Source organism: Lithobates pipiens, unplaced genomic scaffold, assembly GCF_037356315.1.
Source record: "Lithobates pipiens isolate NorthernLeopardFrog02 unplaced genomic scaffold, aLitPip1_a1.2 Scaffold_185, whole genome shotgun sequence".
Classification (NCBI taxonomy): domain Eukaryota; kingdom Metazoa; phylum Chordata; class Amphibia; order Anura; family Ranidae; genus Lithobates; species Lithobates pipiens.
Window position 1 is genome coordinate 488421 of NW_027507761.1, and position 10212 is coordinate 498632.

The 10212-nt window shown below is 46.7% G+C and overlaps 1 long non-coding RNA gene across 1 annotated transcript; it reads right to left on the reverse strand.

Annotated features, from left to right (window-relative positions):
* Positions 1 to 1626: 1626 nt before the first annotated feature.
* Positions 1627 to 9003, reverse strand: LOC143995709 (uncharacterized). The gene is made up of 2 exons (XR_013277470.1): positions 7971 to 9003; positions 1627 to 2003 (listed from the first exon to the last, which is right to left on the reverse strand). It is a non-coding gene; the product is annotated as an uncharacterized LOC143995709 (long non-coding RNA).
* Positions 9004 to 10212: the final 1209 nt, after the last annotated feature.

Consider the following 10212-nt stretch of genomic DNA (forward strand, 5'->3'; position numbering starts at 1 on the left):
GCTACTTAATACCTTGGAATGTCTACTTTGTAAAAAGGGGTCATTTGGGGGGGATTTGTACTTTCCTGACTTGTTGGTGTCTCCAGAAATGAGACTCACCTGATGTACTGAAGGCCTGATCAGATCTCATCAATTTTTGTAAACTCTATAACTTTCACACACACCAAATAATATCCACTCATTTGGCTGATTTTACCAAAGATATGTAGCAGTATAAATTTTGGTGAAAATTTATGAAGAAAAAATTACTAATTAGCAAAATTTTATGACAGAAACAAAGAACACAGTATATGATGGGGGGTGGTAATATCACACAGTATATGATGGGGGGTGGTAATATCACCACCCACATCATATACTGTGTGATATTACCACCCCCCTATCATATACTGTGTGATATGACTAGGGCTGAAACAACTTATTGACAACTAATCGATTATGAAATTAATCGATTACCATTTTCATAATCAGTTAATCGGCCAGTAACATAATGGGGTTTAAAAAAATAATAATAATTAGCCCTTTATAGTACAAAAAGAGAAAATAATCGCCACTGTAAATATTACTCTCACTGTTCTACAGTAAAAAAAATGACCCCCTTATAGTGGTGATTATCTGCTTTTTTTTGTACTATAAAGGGCTAATTTTAGTTTTTTTACCCCCCGTTATGTTACTAAACTTAGTCTTAGGCCTGGTTCACATCTCTGTGTTTATTGGTACTTTTTGCAGAAATGCACTGCAGTTCATTTCCATGGTTTCCTATGGGACACGTTCACATCTGAAAGGGTCGGGGACTTTTAACACAAAATGGTGCTTTATTGGTTCAATATACTTCAATGGAGAAGCTGCAGAAAAGCGTGCAATGCGTTTCTGTAGCAATTTGTTTTTTTTTTGGGCAGATTAAAAAACAAATGAAAAAATGCAAATTGCAGTAAAATCACGTGAGCAAAAATCAAAACGCACAGCAAAAAGCGATGAAAAGCAAACTGCATAGGTGTGAACCGAGCTTTATGCTGACCACACCGATCGAGTTTCAGATGAAGAATCTTTGTACATTCGCTGAACGGAAGATTTTTTTTTGAAATTTTCACTTGTTTTTAACATTCTGTTTTTAAAATGAATCGAATTTCTGAACGAAAACCACAAACATTGTCTGAAAATTCCTTTGACTAAGAAGTTTTCTATTTCCAAATTTTCCCGTCGCTGTGGTTGAAAATGAACGTCAATTTGACCCACTTTTTTTTTTTTTTTTTTTTAAGGTTATTAACCGATGGAAACAATAATCGGCCAACTAATGGATTATGGAAATAATGGTTAGTTGCAGCCCTAGCCTTATGTATATAATGTAATATGGTGAACATTCTTATAGGAGGGGTCAGGCACAGTGAGGACTTCATGAGCCGCCTACTTCTCCTTCAGCGTCCAATCAGCAGGAGCTTAGCTGCACCGGAGGTCACAGACCTGGCTATGCTGTCTGGATTTTGATCACATGACTGGCTGAACAGAATTGAAAATCTTTTTGCAGATAAACCAGTTCACACATCTACGTATTTCAACTGTGGATTTAGCCGTATGCCTAAATTCAGCTTTAAAAGAAGAAGAAGATTGAAAAGTAACAAACAGTCATTTCCTTATAGTTGGATTTGTCATTTTATTAAAAAACAAAACAAAGAAGCCGTGTTGAGTTGACTGTCCATCCCACGTCAGCGTTTTCTTCTCTAGACAGGCGAGGGCCACATAAAGCCTTTTACACCACAAGTGTCATGATAGGAACTATGCACCACAGTCAAAGTGATGCAGCTTAACTGCAGTGATAATAAACCATGAAGACAAAAATATAGAGATTTGTAGAAAAAAAAAAAAGAATAATTCTGTTCCAAATTTCTTGTGTTTGATGGGAGGTGGCAGCTGTGCCTGAATGTCACTGAGCGTTCTCTCCACCAGAACCAACTCGCCGTTATCCACCAATCCATGAACAGCAATGGCTGCCAGGAGGGCGGAGCCTCACCGAGAAAGAAGAAAAAAGGGAAATGATTAGATTGGGATTTTCATTTCTGTATATTAGGAATAGGGAGTAATCACATTTACTAAAAATCATTCAGAATGCGCTGTGCAGTTCTGGTGACCGGAAAAAAAATAAGATAAAGATATAAAGTTATAATGGAATGAGTCCAGAGACTGGCAACAAAATAAAAAAAATATCAGGAGAGACTGGAGGAACTTTAGTGCTCACATCATTTGTAATAAAAACATCTTTCCCATTCTGAAGCTTCCCTCCAACCACTTTGCATATTATTTTATGTATACTGTGATTCTGTACTTGGCAAATATGCTGCAGAAATCTCCCTCCACTGAGTCTGGCTGCAGCCATTTTAACTGTGGGCAGCTGAAGCTGCTGCCTGTTCACTTCCTGTATTTACACAGAGGCACACCTCCAGCTCTGCAGCTCTCATTGGCCCTCTTATGACTCATCCCCCTCCCTTCCTGGCAAACTCTCACAAGAGTGAGAGAGAGCTGTGCATGATGTGATAAGCCTAGGCTAATGACCAGGGAAGACACAGGAAGTGGGCTGTAGAAGGGATTTACTGGTAGAAAAAATGTTCTACTATTTAAAGTTAAAACAACAAGGGCAGAAAATGTAATTGATGGAGAGTTGAAAAAATGAATGAAGGTCCACTTTACAACCCTTGAGGACACAGTAACACATACTGAACTTGGTGTTGAGTTCTTCACTTTCAGGTCATCACAGAGGACAAGGGGGCACTCTTTATGTCTGGAGGAAAAGGGGTTACACCACTTGCCTACCGGGCACTTTCACCCCCTTCCTGCCCAGGCCAATTTCCAGCTTTCAGCGTTGTTGCACTTTGAATGCCAATTGCGCGGTCATGCAACACTGTACCCAAACTACATTATTAGCATTTTTTGGAGACAGTATGGAGGGGAATGTGGACTGAGGCTACTGTGGACCTTCACGGTACCGCACAAAGCCTTGGCATACAAAAGTGTAAGTATATATTTTTTTTATCCCAAAAACATCTTAAAACATACATATATCATAAAAAAGACAAAAGGAAATTTGTCTTTCAAGAGGAATTCCCTTAAAAAATAAAAAATTAAATACTGCAGCTAAATCGGACACTTACCTGTCCCAGGGTCCAGCGATGCGGGGGAATGAAGCTCTGCTTGTCACCCCCCCCCCCCCCCCCCCGGCATTCTAACTGTGTGTAATTCTAACTGCATGCGCAGTCATCTGGGACCTGTCACGTGTCCCAGATGACTGACAGGAGGGAGGAGGTGGAGCGGAGCACCACTTTAACATTAGGTTGTATAAAAGCACAGATGGGGTGACACTAGGAAATAATCATTGTCAGTAGGTATATACCATCTGCGTGTGACCGCTCATAGGAGATGACAAGCACCGGTGTAGAGAATGTCACACCACCGATTGATAGGGTTGCCACCTTTTCTTCAAGCCAAACCTGAACACTTTCACGGCGCACAGCAATTTTTTTGTAGTACACGCTATAGGATTGTAAAATACCTGGGACACCTTTTGGGTTACCCAAAGAGAGTAGTAATGAGGTGTTCCATGGTGAACAGTGGCTGTGGCCAAATTGCATTAAGAGCGAGGGGGGACTTAAAGGCACATGGTTAAATAAGACAAAAGCATTTGTGTACCCATAAAATATGATTCGATTAATAAAAGAAATGTCAGTTAAAATATGATACTAGCCTACCTTAAAAGTGTACACTGTCAGTCGGTAGGGCAGAGGGAGGACGGTGTCGGTAGGGCAGAGGGAGGACGGTGTCGGTAGGGCAGAGGGAGGACGGTGTCGGTAGGGCAGAGGGAGGACGGTGTCGGTAGGGCAGAGGGAGGACGGTGTCGGTAGGGCAGAGGGAGGACGGTGTCGGTAGGGCAGAGGACGGTGTCATTAGAGTAGTGGAAACTAACACATTAAATATCAGACTGTGCCTGTGCCCCCCCCAATGGAGATCTCGATTACAAAAAAAAAAACCTTACCTTCCAGGAGCCGCTGCAAAGATGTGTGTGTGTGAACCTGTTAGGGGGCGGAGTCTGTAATACAATGTTTTATCCTGCAAAAGCATCCCTAGTAGCTAGGATACCAGTCTAGTGGCCCTCCATTCACTGTCTCTGGCGGCATTGGTGGCTGGGAGGGAGAGAGAGCACACAGACAGTGCAGTGTGACCCAGCTGCAGGACAGAGGAGGGGGGTGGCTGGCAGAGGAGGAGGGGGGGGGCTGGCAGAGGAGGGGGGGGGGGGCTGGCAGAGGAGGGGGGTGGCTGGCAGAGGAGGGGGGGGGCTGGCAGAGGAGGGGGGTGGCTGGCAGAGGAGGGGGGGGGGGGGCTTGGTGCTGGGGGAAGAGAGCAAACAGTGAGCTGCAGCATTCAGGATTCAGCGACGGTGAGAGGGACCAGACCAGGTCCGACTCACCACTGTCATCATTCACCAGTGGCAGTGAAACTGCCAAAAATCATTAGCCCTACTGAAGCAGGGGAAAGAGGGGGGCCGGGGGAGCGTGCTGCTGGCGGGAGAGGCTGCATTTGCCGATCGGTATTGACACACTGAAGGGGGAAGAGGTGGATGGAGGGGAATGCTCACCAGTGAATCCACACAGGACAGGAGCCGTAGAGAGGGGCAGGTGATGTTGGAGAGTGTGTATCATTATCCAGCAACAGGAGGGGGGCGCGCTGCTGCCGGGACACGGGACGGAGTGCAGTAAACTAAAGCGGGGGGGGGGGGCTATGCTGCTGGTGGGTGGAGGTATGAACACCCACTTCCCACACTCGCTGGAGCCTATGCTGCTGTGTCCGGGTTTCAGGAGGAGAGAAACCCGGGCATAGCTGTCAAAACCCAGACTGCCCGGGTCATTCCCGTACAGATGGCAACCCTACCGATTGAAGCAGTATGGCACATGTGACCACCTCTTTACCCAAAAGCAGTGCATTTATCTCCTCTTCCACCACAACTCACAGTGCCACTAAACAGACACAACAAGTGCTTTAAGAAGACGTCTCTTTTTACAGCTATCCAAGACTTCATTAAAGTGCTTGTAAAGCTACTTTGTGTACTTTATAGATCCCCTTTGTTCCATGAGGTTATGTGCCCCAGTGTATGTTCTATATAAAAAATATATTGCTGTATAACTTATTTCAGCGCTCACGTGACTGCCCGTCGCTCTCCTCTCCCAATCTGAGAAGTACAGTGGGATTGGCTGAGAATCCCTTGATGACCTCTGAAATAAGTTATACAGCAACATATTTTATCAGCAGGAGGGAAGGGGCGGCACTGTCATGAGATGACAGGCGGGGAGGGATGGGGGAGGGGAGGACACAGGAGAGCTGCGAATGACGGAGGCACATAAACTGACCGCGGTGTCAGGGCAGCCATGATAAGCCATGGTCAGTTTACAGAGGGGAGAGTATAGCCAGGCAGGATCAGCCAGGTATGTTAAAGCGGGAGTTCCGACTTTTCTTTTAAAGTCAGCAGCTACAAATACTGCAGCTGCTGGGTTTTAAAATATGGACACTTACCCCTCCAGCGCGCCCGCAATGTTGGCACCCGAAGCCAATCTGTCGGTTGGCTCTCGGGTGATGCCGCCACCATCTTCGGTGTGGGAATCAGGAAGAGAAGCCTTGCGGCGTCACTTCCCGGTTCCTTATTGTGCATGCGCGAGTCGCGTTGCGCAATAAGGAAGGTCTCTGCTGTCTCTGGGATCCACGTGTTTCCCAGCAGACAGCGGGGGCCCTGTAGAAAGTGGCATAAATACCCACGGATTCTGCAGCTATCTATGCCCGGAAGTGGGAGCAGATACCTGTATTATACAGCTATCTGTACCCCTCTCCCCACTGAAAGGTGCCAATTGTGGGACCGGGGGGGGGGTTCTGAGGAGCGGACGTTCCACTTTAGGGTGGAACTCCGCTTTAAGTGATAGAAGGGACCAAATTACACAGAAGAAGCACTGTGCTGTTCATGCTTTTTTCTTTTCTAACCCTTCTCCACTCTACCTGAATCCCCCCCCAAAAAAAGGAAGAAGAACATTATCATAATTCATAATAATAATCCATCATAATTCACCTAGAAGTTTCGTCTCTCAGCAATCCATAATATAGATCTTTGGCTCTTCCTGCCACACCATTACTATACACCAGTCATCACTAAATAGCAGCCCGTGGTCCGGATCCAGCCAGTGTTCCACCCGGACCTGCGGTCATACCATTTAGGAGACACTTCTTTTCCTCAGCCTCCACTGTTGTTATTCTAATAGCAGGGCGGAGAGCAGTAGATTGGAGTAGAATGGAGTAGAATGGAGTGTGGTAGCGGAGCCGCCAGGGACTAACTTTTAAAGATAACTAGCAGGTGATTGGATGCAGGGATGTCCTAGCAGCCAATCACCTGCTGGTTAATACAAAAGGTTAACCCTGTCAGCTCCGGCTACCACACTCCGATCAATGCTGTGCCTCCCACAATCGATAGAGAAATGTTCAGCCTCCTGCTCTCTGCTTGCTCTAAGGTATGAAAGTGAAGGTGGGGGGGGGGGGGGGGGGCACAAAGGACACTATTCGGGGTGTGTGTGTGAGATGTGTGTGATGTGTATGTGATGTGTGGTGTGTGTGTGATGTGTGTGTGTGATGTGTGTGTGATGTGTGTGTGATGTGTGTGTGATGTGTGTGTGATGTGTGTGTGTGATGTGTGGTGTGTGATGTGTGATGTGTGGTGTGTGATGTGTGGTGTGTGATGTGTGGTGTGTGATGTGTGTGTGATTGTGATGTGTGTGTGATGTGTGATGTGTGATGTGTGGTGTGTGATGTGTGGTGTGTGATGTGTGGTGTGTGATGTGTGTGTGATTGTGATGTGTGTGTGATGTGTGTGTGATGTGTGATGTGTGGTGTGTGATGTGTGGTGTGTGATGTGTGTGGTGTGTGATGTGTGTGTGTGATGTGTGATGTGTGTGTGATGTGTGTGTGATGTGTGTGTGTGATGTGTGTGTGTGATGTGTGATGTGTGTGATGTGAATTGAGTTGCCATCTCATCCCTTTAAAACTAAACACATTAATTCACACGGGTTCAGTGGCTGATTAATGTGATATTTAAACTCACTTGGTGCCTTACCTATATTACATGAGCCTCAGAACCTGTGTATATAATAGGCACTTGGCTTTAAAGGGATGAGGTGGCCCCCTACATGTGAAGGAGGGCAGTGTTTGGGGGGGGGGGGGGGGGGGGGGTTCGGTGGAGGTGAAGAGGACAGAGCACACTGCTCTCATCTATACACACAAGCTATGGATTCTCCTCATTATGCCTTGGTCTGCCTTCCATTTCTCCTCAAGGTCTACGTGGGTTACTTTACCACAGCCACAAGGACAGAAATTTCCCAGTGTACCCCGCACCCAAAGAACTGAACTATACATTTTTTGCATCTACTCCTGAGGAAGGGGAGACCAATCCACGAAACGCGTAGAGTTATAGGATGCCGAGATATTTGTGGATGGCTTTGAATTTTACACTTATGTATTTCCATCTGCTAAAATCCCGTATTTGTATAAAAACATCCTGTATATAAACACCAACAATGTTTTATGAATTTACAATGTTTATTATGACGACTTACATTGCTAAAGGAAAATTGCTGCAAATAACCATTTTTTTTCGGTGCTTTTACCTGCAATTTTTTTTTAACTTGCCAACAGGATGTCTAAGCTGAAGCACAACCAAAAGCTTTTAGCAGCAGTTTAGCAACATGAGTTCCATTGCTGGCTAGCAGAGCTGAGTTTTCCTATGAGCTGGCAATGGCCCTTCCTCTGTATTGCTAGTTATTTGCCTTTTAGCTCCATCCCCTCAGAGATCTGAATGCTAAAGCCCAATGTGTATTACTTCTCACCAGTGTGAGCTGCTGTGCTGAGATGCTAAATGCATGCACGGCATCAGCGGAAATGAAAGGAGGTCCTACCTGATATTTGCTGCTTATTGTAAAAGCATGTGCATGGCTCCTCCGCGCATTCACCGAGAGCTGCTTCAGGGTCCTCTGCTTGACCAGAACGGTCTTATCATCTGCAAGAGGCTGTGAGAAGAACAAAGACCACAAGACAATAAGTGGGACCACTATAAAGGATGGACAGAAAAATAGAAAATTCCACTACATATTATAGGTTATGACACAGAAACACATAACATTCAACGCAATATGTACTGCAATTTACATTTCTAACTCCTTACATAATGACGTTTTTTTTTATAATCACTTATAGATGGCAAGTCCTTGCCTATCACCTTAAGTAGAGCCTATACATATGCCCTTCATCTACTTACAGCATATTTCCACCCTAAAGTGGAACTTCCACTCATCGGATTCCCCACCCCCCTCCGCTGCCGCAATTGGCACCTTTCAGGGGGGAGGGGGTGCAGATACCTGTATAATCCAGGTATCTGTCCCCACTTCCAGGAATAGCTAGCCACAGATGCCCCCCCCCCCCCCCGTTGTGTTCTGGGAAACACACAGTTCCCGGGACACAACGGGGACCAGTGAAGATGCGCAGTGCCACTCACACAGGAGGGAACTGGGCAGTGAAGCCGCAATGCTTCACTTCCCGATTCTCTTATATTATCTTTACTATTAACAAGTCTATGGTGTTTAAAGCGGAGTTCCACTTAAAAAAAGGAAAAGAAAAAAAAAAAAAAGTCAGCAGCTACTAACACGGCAGCTGCTGACCTTTAATAATCGGACACTTACCTGTCCCAGGGTCCAGCGATGCACCCCCTCCTCTTTCTGTTGGGGTACACCAAGGTTCCGTCCTTGGGCCCCTCCTATTCTCACTCTATACCTCTTCCCTGGGCCACCTGATAACCTCCCATGGCTTCCAATACCACCTCTATGCTGACGACACCCAGATCTATCTCTCCACTCCTCACCCCCTCCGTCTCCTCAACTCACCCCTCTCCTCAACTCAGCCCCCCTCCGCCTCCTCAACTCAGCCCCCCTCCGCCTCCTCAACTCAGCCCCCCTCCGCCTCCTCAACTCAGCCCCCCTCCGCCTCCTCAACTCAGCCCCCCTCCGCCTCCTCAACTCAGCCCCCCCCCCCGTCTCCTCAACTCGCCCCCCCCCCCGTCTCCTCAACTCGCCCCCCCCCCGCCTCCTCAACTCGCCCCCCTGTGTCTCCTCACAGATCTCCAACTTACTGAATGACATATCAGTATGGAGGTCACACCACTTCCTCCAACTCAATCGTTCTAATACTGAGCTTCTTATATTTCCTCCTCCCCCCATGACTTCACCATTAATATCAACAACACAACCATTGGTCCCTCCACACATGCCAGGATCCTGGGTGTAATCCTTGACTCTGACCTCTCCTTCTCCCCACATCCAATCACTGGCTAAATCCTGCCGCCTTCCCCTCCGCAACATCTCCAGAATTCCACCTTCCTGACCAATGACACCACAAAGCAACTTCTTCACTCCGCGATTATTTCCCACCTTGACTACGGCAACTCTCGGCTTATTGGCCGACCCTTAAGCAGGCTCCTCCCCCTTCAGTCTATTATGAATGCTGCTGCTTGACTAATACACCTCACTAATCGATCTGTGACTGCCGCCCCTCTCTGCCAATCCCTTCACTGGCTTCCCCTCCCCCACAGTGTAAAATTCGAATTGCTAACCATAACATACAAGGCCATTCACAATATCGCCCCCATCTACATCACCAACCTCATCTGCAGATATCGCCCAAATTGTCCCCTCCGCTCCTCCCAGGACCTCCTGCTTTCTAGCTCCCTTGTTACCTCCTCTCATGGTCACCTTCATGACTTCTCCAGAGCCTCTCCCTTCCTCTGGAACTCCCTGCCCCAGTCTATCCGATCAGCCCCTACCCTGTCCACCTTTAGGAGTTCACTGAAAACTCATTTATTCAGGGAAGCTGATCCCACCCCCACCTAACAACCGTCCCCGAGCCCCCCCATCAAATCATTCTCTGCAGCTATTATCTTTTGTACCACCACCCCCTCCCTTTAGAATGTAAGCTCTACGGGCCGGGCCCTCCTGTATCTTTTGTATTGTACTGTAATTGTGTTGTCCCCCCCATACATTGTAAAGTGATGCGTAAACTGTTGGCGCTATATAAATCGCGTATAATAATAATCCCTCCATTCACTGATACTGGGGAACAGTTCCAACCAGTATATGGGTTGGCTCTTAG